A 12,650-nucleotide genomic window follows, 5' to 3' on the forward strand; every position below is an offset into this window, starting at 1 on the left:
TAATTCATGTGTACCTCATCCCTACCCTGAATGTCAGAGTATAAGATATATATTGTCAACTGTTTTATCTTTCTGAACTTGTACAGTAAAGTTTGTCCAAGACCAACCATGTCACTGCACAACAGAGTAAATGACAGACGCACCCAAGACAGAGCTTATGGAATTCTCAAGTATCACCCAGATGTTCGTCCCACTGTGAGTCAATCAATCAAATCAAAGCAAAGAAGCCCAAAGAGAGATTACCCATCTTCCAAGCCTCACAGGACATGATCAGGGGAAGAGTTTGAAACCTCCAGACCAATTAACCTTATAAAGCCAGAGACTTGGGTAGAGGTGAGGTAATATGTAAACATAAATTTAAAATAGCTTTGGATAAAGACTTGGGGGGAGATGTCGTATTAGGGTGTTCAGGGCTGAAAGGGTTAACCCACCCTCTGGGACAGAGACACCCCACTTTCAGGACACAGACCCCACGCCCAACCCCACCCCCATCATAGAAGGTGAAAGTGATCATAAGATGGTAGAATTTCATGTTCAGTTTGAAGGGGAGAAGTGTGTGTCTAAGACTAGTGTTATATACCAGAATAAAGGTGATTATAAGGGTATGAAGGCAGAGCTAGCTAATGTGAACTGGGAAACTAGGTTAAAATGTAGGACAGTGGAGATGCAGTGAAAGACTTTTAAGAAGGTATTTAATAACTTTCCCAATAGATTTATCCCAGTAAGTGAGAAAGACTCTTTGAGAAGGATGCTTCATCCATGGCTGAATAAAGAAGTAAAGGACAGTGTTAAATTGAAAGAAACGCTGAAGAAATCTGCAAAGATTAGTGATCAGAAGATTAGGGATCAGAAGATTCATCAGATTTTAAGAACCAGCAAAGAAAGACTAAATAAAATGAAGAGGGAGAAAGAAGACTGTGAGAGGAAGCTAAAAACAGATAGTAAGAGTTTCTACAAGTATTCAAATAGGAAAGAGTATCTAAAGCTAATGTTGGTCCTCTAGAAAGTGAGTCTGAGGAATTGACAATGGAAAGCAAGAAAAAGATGGAGGCATTGAACATATATTTTGTTTCTGTCTTCACTGTAGAAGACTTAGAAAACTTCCCAAAGATACTTGAAAATCAAAAGGTGAACAGGAGGAAGCAAATTTTTTATTCATTTCTGGGATGTGGACATTGTTGGCTGGGTCAGCATTTATTGCCCATCCCTAATTGCCCTTGAGAGGGTGGTGGTGAGCTGCCTTCTTGAACTGCTGCAGTCCATATGGTGTAGGTACACCCACTGTGCTGTTAGGGTGGGAGTTCCAGGATTTTGACCCAGCGACAGCGAAGGAACGGTGATATATTTCCAAGTCAGGATGGTGAGTGGCTTGGAAGGGAACTTCCAGGTGGTGGTGTTCCCATCCATCTGATGCCCTTGTCCTACTAGACAGTACCGGTCATGGGTTTGGAAGGTGCTGTCTAAGGAACCTTGGTGAGTTCCTGCAGTACATCTTGTAGATGGTACACACTGCTGCCACTGTGCATCAGTGGTGGAGGGAGTGAATGTTTGTGGATGTGGTGCCAATCAGATGGGCTGCTTTGTCCTGGATGGTGTCCAGCTTCTTAAGTGTTGATGAGCTGCACTCATCCAGGTAAGTGGAGAGTATTACATCACACTCCTGACTTGTGCCCTGTAGATGGTGGACAGGCTTTGGGGAGTCAGAAGGTGAGTTACTCACTGCAGGATTCCTAGCCTCCGACCTGCTCTTGTAGCCACAGTATTTATATGGCTAGTCCAGTTCAATTTCTGGCCAATGGTAACCCCCAGGATGTTGATAGTGGGGGATTCAGTGATGGTAATGTCATTGAATGTCAAGGGGCGATGGTTGGATTCTCTCTTGTTGGAGATGGTCATTCACTTGTGTGGTGTGAATGTTACTTGCCACTTATCAGCCCAAACCTGCATATTGTCCAGGTCTTGCTGCATTTGGACATAGACTGCTTCAGTATCTGAGGAGCCGCGAATGCTGCTGAACATTGTGCAATCATCAGCAAACATCCCCACTTCTGACCTTATGATGGAAGGAAGGTCATTGATGAAGCAGCTAAAGATGGTTGGGCCGAGGACACTACCCTGAGGAACTCCTGCAGTGATGTCCTGGAGCTGAGATGACTGACCTCCAACAACTACAACCATCTTCCTTTGTGCTAGGTATGACTCCAACCAGTGGAGAATTTTCCCCTGATTCCCATTGACCCCAGTTTTGCTGGGACTCCTTGATGCCACACTCAGTCAAATGATGCCTCAATGTTAAGGGCAGGTTGATACCTTGGCTTGGTGATAATGGTTGAGTAGGTTATTGCTAAGCATGTGCTGCTTCCATCATTTTAGTGATGATGGAGAGTAGACTGATGGGGCGGTCATTGGCCAGGTTGGATTGGTCCTGCTTTTTGTGTGCAGGACATACCTGCGCAATTTTCCACATAATCGGGTAGATGCCAGTGTTGTAGCTGTACTGGAACAGCTTGGCTAGGGGAGTGGCTAGTTCCGAAGAATAAGTCTTCAGTACTAGTGCCAGGATGTTGTCAGGGCCCATAGCCTTTGCAGTATCCAGTGCCTTCAGCCGTTTCTTGATATCACATGGAGTGAATCGAATTGGTGAAGACTGGCATCTGTGATGCTGGGGACCTCCGGAGGAGGCCGAGATGGATCACCAACTTGGCACTTCTGTCTTAAGATTGTTGCAAATGCTTCAGCCTTATCTTTTGCACTGATGTGCTAGGCTCCTCCATTGAGGATGGGGATATTTGTGGAGCCTCCTCCTCTAATGAATTGTTCAATTGTCCACCACCATTCACGACTGGATGTGGCAGGACTGCAGAGCTTAGATCTGATCCATTAGTTGTGGGATCGCTTAGCTCTGTCTATCACTTGCTGCTTATGCTGTTTGGCACACAAGTAATCCTGTGTTATAACTTCACCAGGTTGACACCTCACTTTTAGGTATACCTGGTGCTGCTTCTGGCATGCCCTCCTGAACTCTTCATTGAGCCAGGGTTGATCCCATGGCTTGGTGATAATGGTAGAGTGGGGGATATGCTGGGCCATGAGGTACAGATTTTGTTTGAGCACAATTCTGCTGCTGCTGATAGCCCACAGCACTTCATGGATGCCCAGTTTTGAGCTGCTAGATCTGTTCAAAATCTATCCCATTTAGCACGGTGGTGGTGCCGCACAACGATGGAGGTTATCCTCATTGTGAAGATGGGACTTCATCTCCACAAGGACTATGCAGTGGTCACTCCTACCGATACTGTCATAGACAGATGCATCTGTGGCAGGCAGGTTGGTGAGGATGAGGTCAAGTATGTTTTTCCCTCTTTTTGGGTTACCTCACCCGCAGACCCAGTCTAGCAGCCATATCATTTAGGATTTGGCCAGCTCGGCCAGTCGTGGTTCTACTAAGCCGCCCTTGGTGATGGACATTGAAAACCCCCACCCAGAGTACATTCCGCACTCTTGTCACCCTCAGTGCAGTCTCCAAGTGGTGTTCAACATGGAGGAGCACTGATTCATCAGCTGAAGGAGGGCGGTACCTGGTAATCAGCAGGAGGTTTCCTTGCCCATGTTTGACCTGATGTCATGAGACTTCATGGGGTCTGGAGTTGATGTTGAGGACTCCAGGGCAACTCCCTCTCAACTGTATACCACTGTGCCACCAATTCTACTGGATCTGTCCTGCCAGTTGGACAGGACATATCCAGGGATGGTGATGGGGGAGTCTGGGACATTATCTGTAAGGATGATTCCATGAGTATGACTATGTCAGGTTGTTGCTTGGCTAGTCTGTGAGGCAGCTCATCCAATTTTGGCACTAGCCCCCAGATGTTAGTAAGGAGGACTTGCAGGGTCAACAGGGCTGAGTTTGCTGTTGTTGTTTCCATTGGCCCGTCCAATTTCATTCCTTATTGACTTTGTAGCAATTTGATGCAATTGAGTGACTTGCTTGGCCATTTCAGAGGGCATTTAAGATCCAGCCACATTGCTGTATGGGAGTCACAGGTAGGCAAGACCAGGTAAGGATGGCAAATTTCCTTCCCTAAAGGGCATTAGTGAACCAGATGGGATTTTACGATGATGGTTCCATTGTCATCATTAGACTTTTAATTTCAGATTTTTTTTATCGAATTCAATGTCACCATCTGCCTCAGTCTCTAGATTACTAGTCAGTGACAATTTCACTTTGCCACCGCCTCCTCCACTGCACTACCTGAGGGTGTGGAGTCGGCAGGGTCAACTGAAGCATTCAAAGGGAATTATATTGTGATCTGAAAAGGAAGAATATTTAGGATCACGGGGTGAAGGTGGGAGAATGGCACTAGGTGAATTGCTAATTTGGAGAACCGGTGCAGACATGATGGGCTGAATGGCCTCTTCCTGTATTGTACCAATGCTGTGATTCCGTGATGTCAGTCCGGAGTAAGCGGTGAACAGACCAATGACAGAGCAGAGCCCAGCTTGTGGGCTCATACATTAAATATAGGACAGCTCTCAGCTCACAAAACCCACATCCTGTACAAACACTGCTAAGGGCAGTGGCTATCTCTCATAACATCATTGCTGCAGGCAATGCCTATGGTGATGTCAATTGAAGGGGGATGGGTCCTTTTTCCAGGCTGAGCCCAGTGAAACCAGACATGAGCTCAGTTTAACTCTTTGAGGGTAAAATAACATTTTCAATTTCATAACAGAAATGTTTTCCCACTCAGCCCCTTCAGGAACTGTCCCCCAGTGAAAGTCAGCACCTTCAGGGACTGTGCGCCTTCTCTCACTGGGGGTCCTAATCTCAATTTTTAATCTGAATGCAAAACTTGCCTTTATATAGCACCTTCCATAAGCACAAAATGTTGCAAAGCATTTTACGTCCAGTGATGTACATTTGAATTGTCACCACGTTTATTATAGGAAATCTAGCAGCTAATTTTCATTTATCAAGTTCCACACACAGCAATGTGATGGTACCACATCTTCTGATTTAGTGATGTTGATTGAGATATAAATATTGGCGGTAGAATATTGCCAAAATCTCCACTACTCTTTCTCAACTAATGCCATGGGATCGTTAACATATCCTGAGGGGACAGATATGACCTCAGTATAATATCTCAGCTGAAAGACAACTCTCTCTGACATTGCAGCACTCCCTCAGTACTGCCACCAGAAGTGTCAGACAAGATTGTGGGTTCACTTCTCTGAAAAGGGTCTTTAATCCATCACATTCTGAATCCACTGTAGTGATGGTGGGTGGGGGAGACTGTTATCCACGGACCATAGATCTCAGCAAGGAGACAATCTGTGGTCTGTGTATGGGGCTGATACACAGACCACAGCTTGTCTCCTTGCTGAGATCTATGGGCCCTCACATGGCACTCTTCTGACAAGGACACAATGGGCCGAATGGCTCCCTTCTGTGATTCTATGACTCTTCCACTTGGCCTAGCTTGGGATTGCGTGCACCTCTCTGACACCCGTTGGCTCTGTCCTCCCTCAGGGGAACGACGCCTGCTCTTTCCTCTTCCATTGGCACCACCAAGGATAGACAGCTCTCTCAGTGGTGGAATCAAGAGTGGGATATTTGAGTGCCCACCATCCCCTCTGTGCCCAATCCTAACATTTTGTCATAGTCCTAACCTCCTCTCAGTGTGCTCTTACTATTTCCACTGTCCCACCGGGCCTGTGACTGACTATAGCCCTCATTGCCATCAGCCTCTCAGTGATCCCTGGCCATGGAGCTTTCTGTCAGACACAAAGTGAAAAGAATAAGATTTGCAGCCAATCTGGGACCTCCCAACAGCCTGGAAGTGAGAGCGACCATTTCACATGAAGCAGTCAACAAACTATCATGTTAACGGAAACCAATATCTACCTCCTTGAGTTCTTTGGTTGGCTGGGCTGGTGTCGGAGTTGTTTGAAGATATAATTCTGATAAGCACAGGACAAGTATTAAGAGGAAATGGTCTGAGACTTGGGGAGTGTCTGAGATCATTTAAGCAACCAAGAGAGAAGGAGAAGGTCAGGGAGAAAGGGAGACTGAAAGAGAGAAATAGAGAAGGAAAAAGACAGGAACAGAGATAGAAGGAGAGACAGGTAGAGGAAAAAGAGGGAGTGAGTGTGGGACAGCAGGGGAGAAAGAGAGATAGGCAGTAAGACAGAGAGTGAAACAAAAAGTTAAGAAGCAAGTGGGACAGAAAGAGAGAGAAAGAAACAGATATAGAGTGGAAAGAGAGAGGAATAGGGGAAAGGGAGAGATAGTGGGATAGACAGAGTGCCAGACAGAGAGAGAGAAAGAGAGGGAAAGATAGAGGGACAGGGTGAGAGACAGATAGAGTGGGACAGAAATAGAGAGAGAAAGAGAGATACAGAGAGGCAAAAACAGAGAGATAGAAAAAGATAGAGAGAAAGGGAAGAGAGAGAGCAAGGAGGGAGACGAGTGACCCCCTGGGTTCCCATCCAGAACGGGATTCGATTCGTGACACATTTGAAGAGTCAACGTCCAGAGCAGAGTCGAGGAGGATCTTTACAAACCGGGGGTAAAAAAGTGATTTTTATCTCTTTTCTCTCTCTCTATTTTCTTTTGTAGAAGTTCTTCCAAATTTCCCTTTTCATTTTTATTTTATTATTTAATGCACAGAATGTTTAAAGCAATGTATTTGAAATTTGAGTCCAGTTCATTCTTAACTGGTACAATTGGTCAGAACGTCTGGGATGGGACTCAGTCTCTGGGCTGGGAATCTCTCCCAGGGGCGGGAATCTCTCTCTGGGATGGGAATCTCTCCCTGGAATGGGAAACTGTCCCTGAGCTGGGAATCTCTCCCTGGGACAGGAATCTCTCCCTGGGCTGGGAATCTCTCCCTGGGACGGGAATCTCTCTCTGGGCTGGGAATGTCTCCCTGGGATGGGAATCTCTCTCTGGGCTGGGAATCTCTCTCTGGGCTGGGAATCTCTCTCTGGGATGGGAATCTCTCTCTGGGCTGGGAGTCTCTCCCTGGGATGGGAATCTCTGCCTGGAACGGGAAACTGTCCCTGAGCTGGGAATCTCTCTGGGATGAGAATCTCTCCCTGGGATGGGAGTCTCTCCCTGGGATAAGAACATAAGAACATAAGAACATTAAAACTAAGAGCAGGAGTAGGCAATTCAGCCCCTCGAGCCTGCCCTGCCATTCATTACGATCATGGCTAATCTCATTTTGGCCTCAACTCCAATTTCTCACCCTCTCCCCATAACCTTTCAACCCATTACTAAGTAAAATACTATCTATCTCCTCCTTAAATTTATTCAGCGTCCCATCATCCACTGCACTCTGAGGTAGTGAATTCCATAGATTCACAATCCTTTGAGAAAAGTAATTCCTCCTCAGCTCTGATTTAAATCTACTCTATGGGAATCTCTCTATGGGAAAGTTGAGAGGAGCCTCATGGAAGCTCTGCTGAGGGGACCACTGGGCAGTGTTTACCTCAGAGAGCTTGCTGTGTTCAGTGTGATGCCCATCCTCATAGTGCCAGCTTCAATCACTGCTCTGTGCCCACCAAGAGGATCTCAGCTCTGGCTATTAGCTGGGACATTACAGGTGATCTGGATATCACTGGGTCAGGAAGAGGGAGATCAGCTGGAGTTCATGTGTGTGTGTTTGAGAGTAAAAGAATATGAGTGTGTGTGTGTGAGTAAGCATGCGGATATGTGTGGATATGTAAGCATCCGTGGATAGTGGATGAGGGACAGGTCAGGTTGAGTTGCCATGGCTGCACCATGAACAAACACCAAACCAGCACTCACCATCTCACTGTCTCACCATGGCAAATGAAGTACTCCTCAGGTAAATGTGAAGTAGCACATTTTGTTAGGAAGAGTAGGGAGTTCACATTACTTAGAAGGTGCAAGTTTAGGTGGGGTAGAGGATCAAAGGGATCTCCAAGCACAAATACAGGAATCGCTAAAAACCGTGCCACAGGTTAGCAAGGCCATTTTAAAAAAACAAAGCAAGCAGCAAATTTTATTTCTAGATGGATAGAATTTGAAAAGTAGGGAAGCTATGCTGAATCTGTATAGAACTTTGGTTAGAACACACAGTCTGCTGTGTGCAGTTCTGGTCACCATATTATAAAAAGGATATAGAGGCACTGGAGAAGGTTTACAAGGATGATACCAGAAATGTGGGGGTATACACATCAGGAAAGGGGTGACAGGCTGGGGCTCTTCTCTTCAAAAAAAGGCTAAGGGATGACCTAATAGAGGTATTTAAAATTCTAAAAGGTTTTGATAAGAGTGGATACAGAGAGAATGTTTCCTTTTGTGGGCAAGAGCAGAACTAGAGACCGTCAAAATAAAACAGTCACCAAGAAATCCAGTAGGGAATTCAGAAGAAAATTCTTTACCCAGAGAGTGGTAAGAATGTGGAACTCGCTGCCACAGAGAGTGGTTGAAGTGAATAGTATAGAGATGCATTTAAAGGGAAAATAATCAAACCATGAAGCAGAAGGGAATCGAGGGTTTGATGAGAGGAGGCTTGAGTGGAGTAAACACCAGGGTGGACTTTATTTTTTTATGGGATATGGGCACTGCTGGCAGCGAGCATTCATTGCCCATCCCTAATTGTCAACCACATTGCTGTGGGTCTGGAGTTACATGTAGGTCAGGCCAGTAGACCCTGACGGAAACCAGATGGGTTTTTACATGGTTACCATTACTGGTAATCAATTCCAGATTTTTAAAATTATAATTGAATTTAAATTTCAGCAGCTGCCGTGGTGGGATTTGAACCCATGTCCCCCAGAGCATTAGCCTGGATCTCTGGATTACTAATCCAATGATATTATGACTACACCACCAGTAGGTGAGTGTGTGTGGAACCCGTACACCAGTGAGAGTCAGTGTGTATGGGACCCATACCCCAGTGAGAGTCAGTGTGTGTGGGACCCGTACCCCAGTGAGAGTCAGTATGTGTGTGAAATCCAAACCCCAGTGAGAGTCGGCGTATTTCTCTCTTCCAACATGCAGCTCTCGAGAGGAAGTGGTGACTCCAACTACTGCAGGGGCAGCTTGCTCACAGCAAGGGCATCAACAGCCTCAGAGCAAGAGTGAAAGCATCTCACTATGTTTCCTTCTCTCTGTCTGTCTGAGCACAGAGAGCAGGGGGAGAGAGACGGGGGGAGAGAGAGAGAGTGGGAGGGAGAACCGAGAGAGAGAAAGAGATGGAGGGGTGAGAGAGGGAAGGAGAGAGATTGAGCGAGAGAGAGAGAAAATGAGAGTGGGGGAAACCAAAGAGGGAGAGAGAGGGAGAGGAGGGAGGGAGAACACAGAGAGAGAGAGAGAGAGAGAGAGGATAGAGAAAGAGGAGAGGTGAGAGAGATAAAGGGAGAAAGGGAGAGAGAGAAGTAGAGAGAGAGAGAGGAAGGTGTACAGAGAAACTAGAGAGTTGGTGAGGACAGAGGGAAAGTGCAGACTCGACTGACTGAACCGGCACCCTGCCCCATCTCTATGAATTCTGCTTACTCTGTGTGCACCAGAGCATTGCTAATTCCCTATCCATCTGAGCAAGTGTCCAACTAGCCAGATGCTGAGCACTCTGCAGTTGTTGTGGCTCGGGTGTGGGAAGGTGTTTTGTGGGCAGTAATGGCTCCATGTGTTTGTATTCCAGCTCAGACTCCCCCATCTCCAGCTGCACAGATGACCGACAGAGTCAGCAATGGCACAGACTATTCAACTACTGAAACTACTAATGTAACCACAGGTAGGCCTGATGAACGTGGCTTGAGAGGTGAGGCATTTGGGGCAGAGGGAAGAGGGTGGAAGTGGGCGGAAGGTTAGAGCAGTGGAGGTGGAGGAGGGCAGTAGACATAGATTATGAGCAGTCATTGAGGAGAGGGGCTCTTATTGCGATAATAGTGCCACACAAGACTTGATGTTCCCGCTACTAATCAGCCCCCATGGATCAGTCACTATATCTTTGCTGCACTCTCTGTCTTTCTCTCTCTCTCTCTCTCTCTCACACACTCTCTCACTGACTCTCTCTCTCACTTTTTCATTGTCGCTCACTCTGTCTCTCTCACTATCTCTTTCTCACTCTGTCTCTGTATTCCTCTTGCTCTCTCTCACTCAGTTTCACTCTCTCTCCCTCACTCTCTCTCTCACTATCTCACTGTCTTACTCTGTCTCTCCCTGCCTCTCTGTCTCTTTCTCACTCTCTCTCTGTCCCTCACTATCTGTCTCTCTCCCTCCCTCTGCCTCACTCCCACTCTCTGTCTCTCACTCTCTCCTTCCCTGTCCTTCACTCTATGTCTCTCTCTCTGTCTCTCTCTGTCTGCATCAGTCTACCTCTCTCTCTCCGTCTCTCTCTCTCTCTGTTTCTCTCTCACTCTCTCTCTGTCCCTCACTCTATCTCTCTCTCTCTCTCTGTCTCTCTCTCTGTCTGCCTTGCTCTATCTCTCTCTCTCTCTCTGCTTCTCTCTTACTCTGTCTCTCTGTCCCTCATTCTGTCTCTCACTTTCTCTCTGCCTTGCTCTATCTCTCTCGCTCTCTGTCTCTCTCTCACTCTCGCTCTCTGTCCTTCTATCTCTTTCTCTCTCGCTCTCGTGGAATCGTCCCAGATTGGCACTAACGCGGTAGCCGGCAGAATAAAGAACATTTTGTCTGCTGGCCTCAACAGCAGCTTTTCACACCGTATCATCCCAAACCCGCCTCCTTAATCATGCAATCCCTGGGATCACATTGTTTCCATGGTGGGCGGGCTCTCATTCACCTGCCACGCCATCACCTCCCAGCTTCATCACGCTGGGCACCATCTTTAAAGTGCAGCCGTGCGCACACCTCTCAGTGCTTCCAGCCCAGGACTGCTGCACAGAAGACAAGAAGACTGCAGCCCCCCCAGTTTAATGACACGGCCCTCAAGCATCTTTGGATGCACTGGAGGCTGCCGGGGTGTCCTGTACCCCTGCTCTGGCCACAGGAAGGGCAGAAATGTAACCAATCCAGCATGGGAGGCAGTGGCGATGGTGGTCAGTGCCAATGCCCTGCAAAAGAGGGCAGCCACCCAGTGCCACAAGAGGATGAATGGTCTCCTCCGTTCTGCCAGGGTAAGTCACTCATCTCATCACTCTCAACTCACACACTCACAAACCCAGCACACACCCACAGGGCCCTCACTCACTGTCAGTTCAAAGGACATCACCATTCACTCTCTCACACTCACCATCATTGTCCTCATCCCATCCATGGGAACACTCACCACCCACACAGGCCATACCCTCTTCCCATCTCTATCCAAACAGGACAAGCTGGCACACAACAAGAGGGAGAAGTCTCAGACAGGTGGAGGAATGCCTGAAATCCAGCTCCTCACGGACTTTGAAATCAGAGCCATCCAGCTGGCCAGTGATGACTGGGACCGGTCCTGTGCTAATGGTGAGGTCAGTGCTGCTCTACCAAGTGAGGATCCAGCAGTGCAACATCCATCAGACAACCTGGACTTGGACATATCACAGTTGCTGGAACTGCAAAGGCAAGCTCAGGAACATCAGGAAGGGATGTCCGCTACCCTCAGGTTGCAAGGCATGATGGAGGAGTCTGTCCATCTTCAGGCTGGGGTGATAGCGCCAGCATTGCAACGCATCAAGGTCAACACTGGCAGGATGGTGACTGCCATGGAGACCTTGGTCCAGGACATCGCTCCTGCACTGCTATACGGGCTTAATTCCATCGCCATAGTTGGCTTCCAACAGCGTGCATGCGAGAGGGGTGCTGAGTAGCTCAAATTCACTCCAGCTTCCCTTTCTCCTCATGGAGTCAACCAGGGGCCCTTGGGCACCCATAAGGAGGAGGATCAGCAGGTGCACATCCCGAGGACTTCCACCCTAGTGACTCCAGGAGTATCCAGCCCATCCGAATCCCCTCTTCCTGTGACCTCAGCATCTCCAGCTCCACAGGTCGAAGAGAGTGCCATTGCCACAGAGCAGGACTCCGAAAGCAGGCTGGGGCCCTCCAGGTCTCAGCCCTCCAGAGGACGCCCACCAAAGTCATCACAGACAGGGTGTCACAGTCAGCAGGCTGCCTCCACCACCGATGTGGGGGAGCACCAAGACACAGTGGCAGGATTAGGAAAGTTAAGAAGATGTAACTCTTTCGAGTACAAACACGTTTCCATCTGTTCCTATTCAGAAGAAGTTACATTGTTTCATAGTTTGCCATTGTGAGATTTGAACTCTTGATCTTGGGGTTACAAACCCAGTACCATAACCACTTGACTATCATACCAGTTGCACAGACTGGGCATGTGTGTTAATCACTTGTAAATAATGTTCACTATTGTCAATAAACTCCCAAGGATGTCTCCCTGCCTGTGGCTCCTTGTTCTGATTAGCAGTGTTTGTGTCATTCAGATGTAAAACCTTGGTTCCTGCACAAGATAAAGGCAGGTGTCTCAGTCCAGGGCCTTTTCCCTGTGCAGTGTGTGATGTGGACACATTACTGACGCCTGCACCTCGAAGGTGCTGGTCATTGCTGCCAGAATGTAATTTCTCTCTCTCTCTCTCTCACCCTTTTTCTCCCTCTCTCAAATGTATCTCTCTCACACACACTGTCTCTCACTGTCTCTCTCTCTCTGTTTCCCTCTCTC

Source organism: Carcharodon carcharias, chromosome 10, assembly GCF_017639515.1.
Source record: "Carcharodon carcharias isolate sCarCar2 chromosome 10, sCarCar2.pri, whole genome shotgun sequence".
NCBI lineage: Eukaryota > Metazoa > Chordata > Chondrichthyes > Lamniformes > Lamnidae > Carcharodon > Carcharodon carcharias.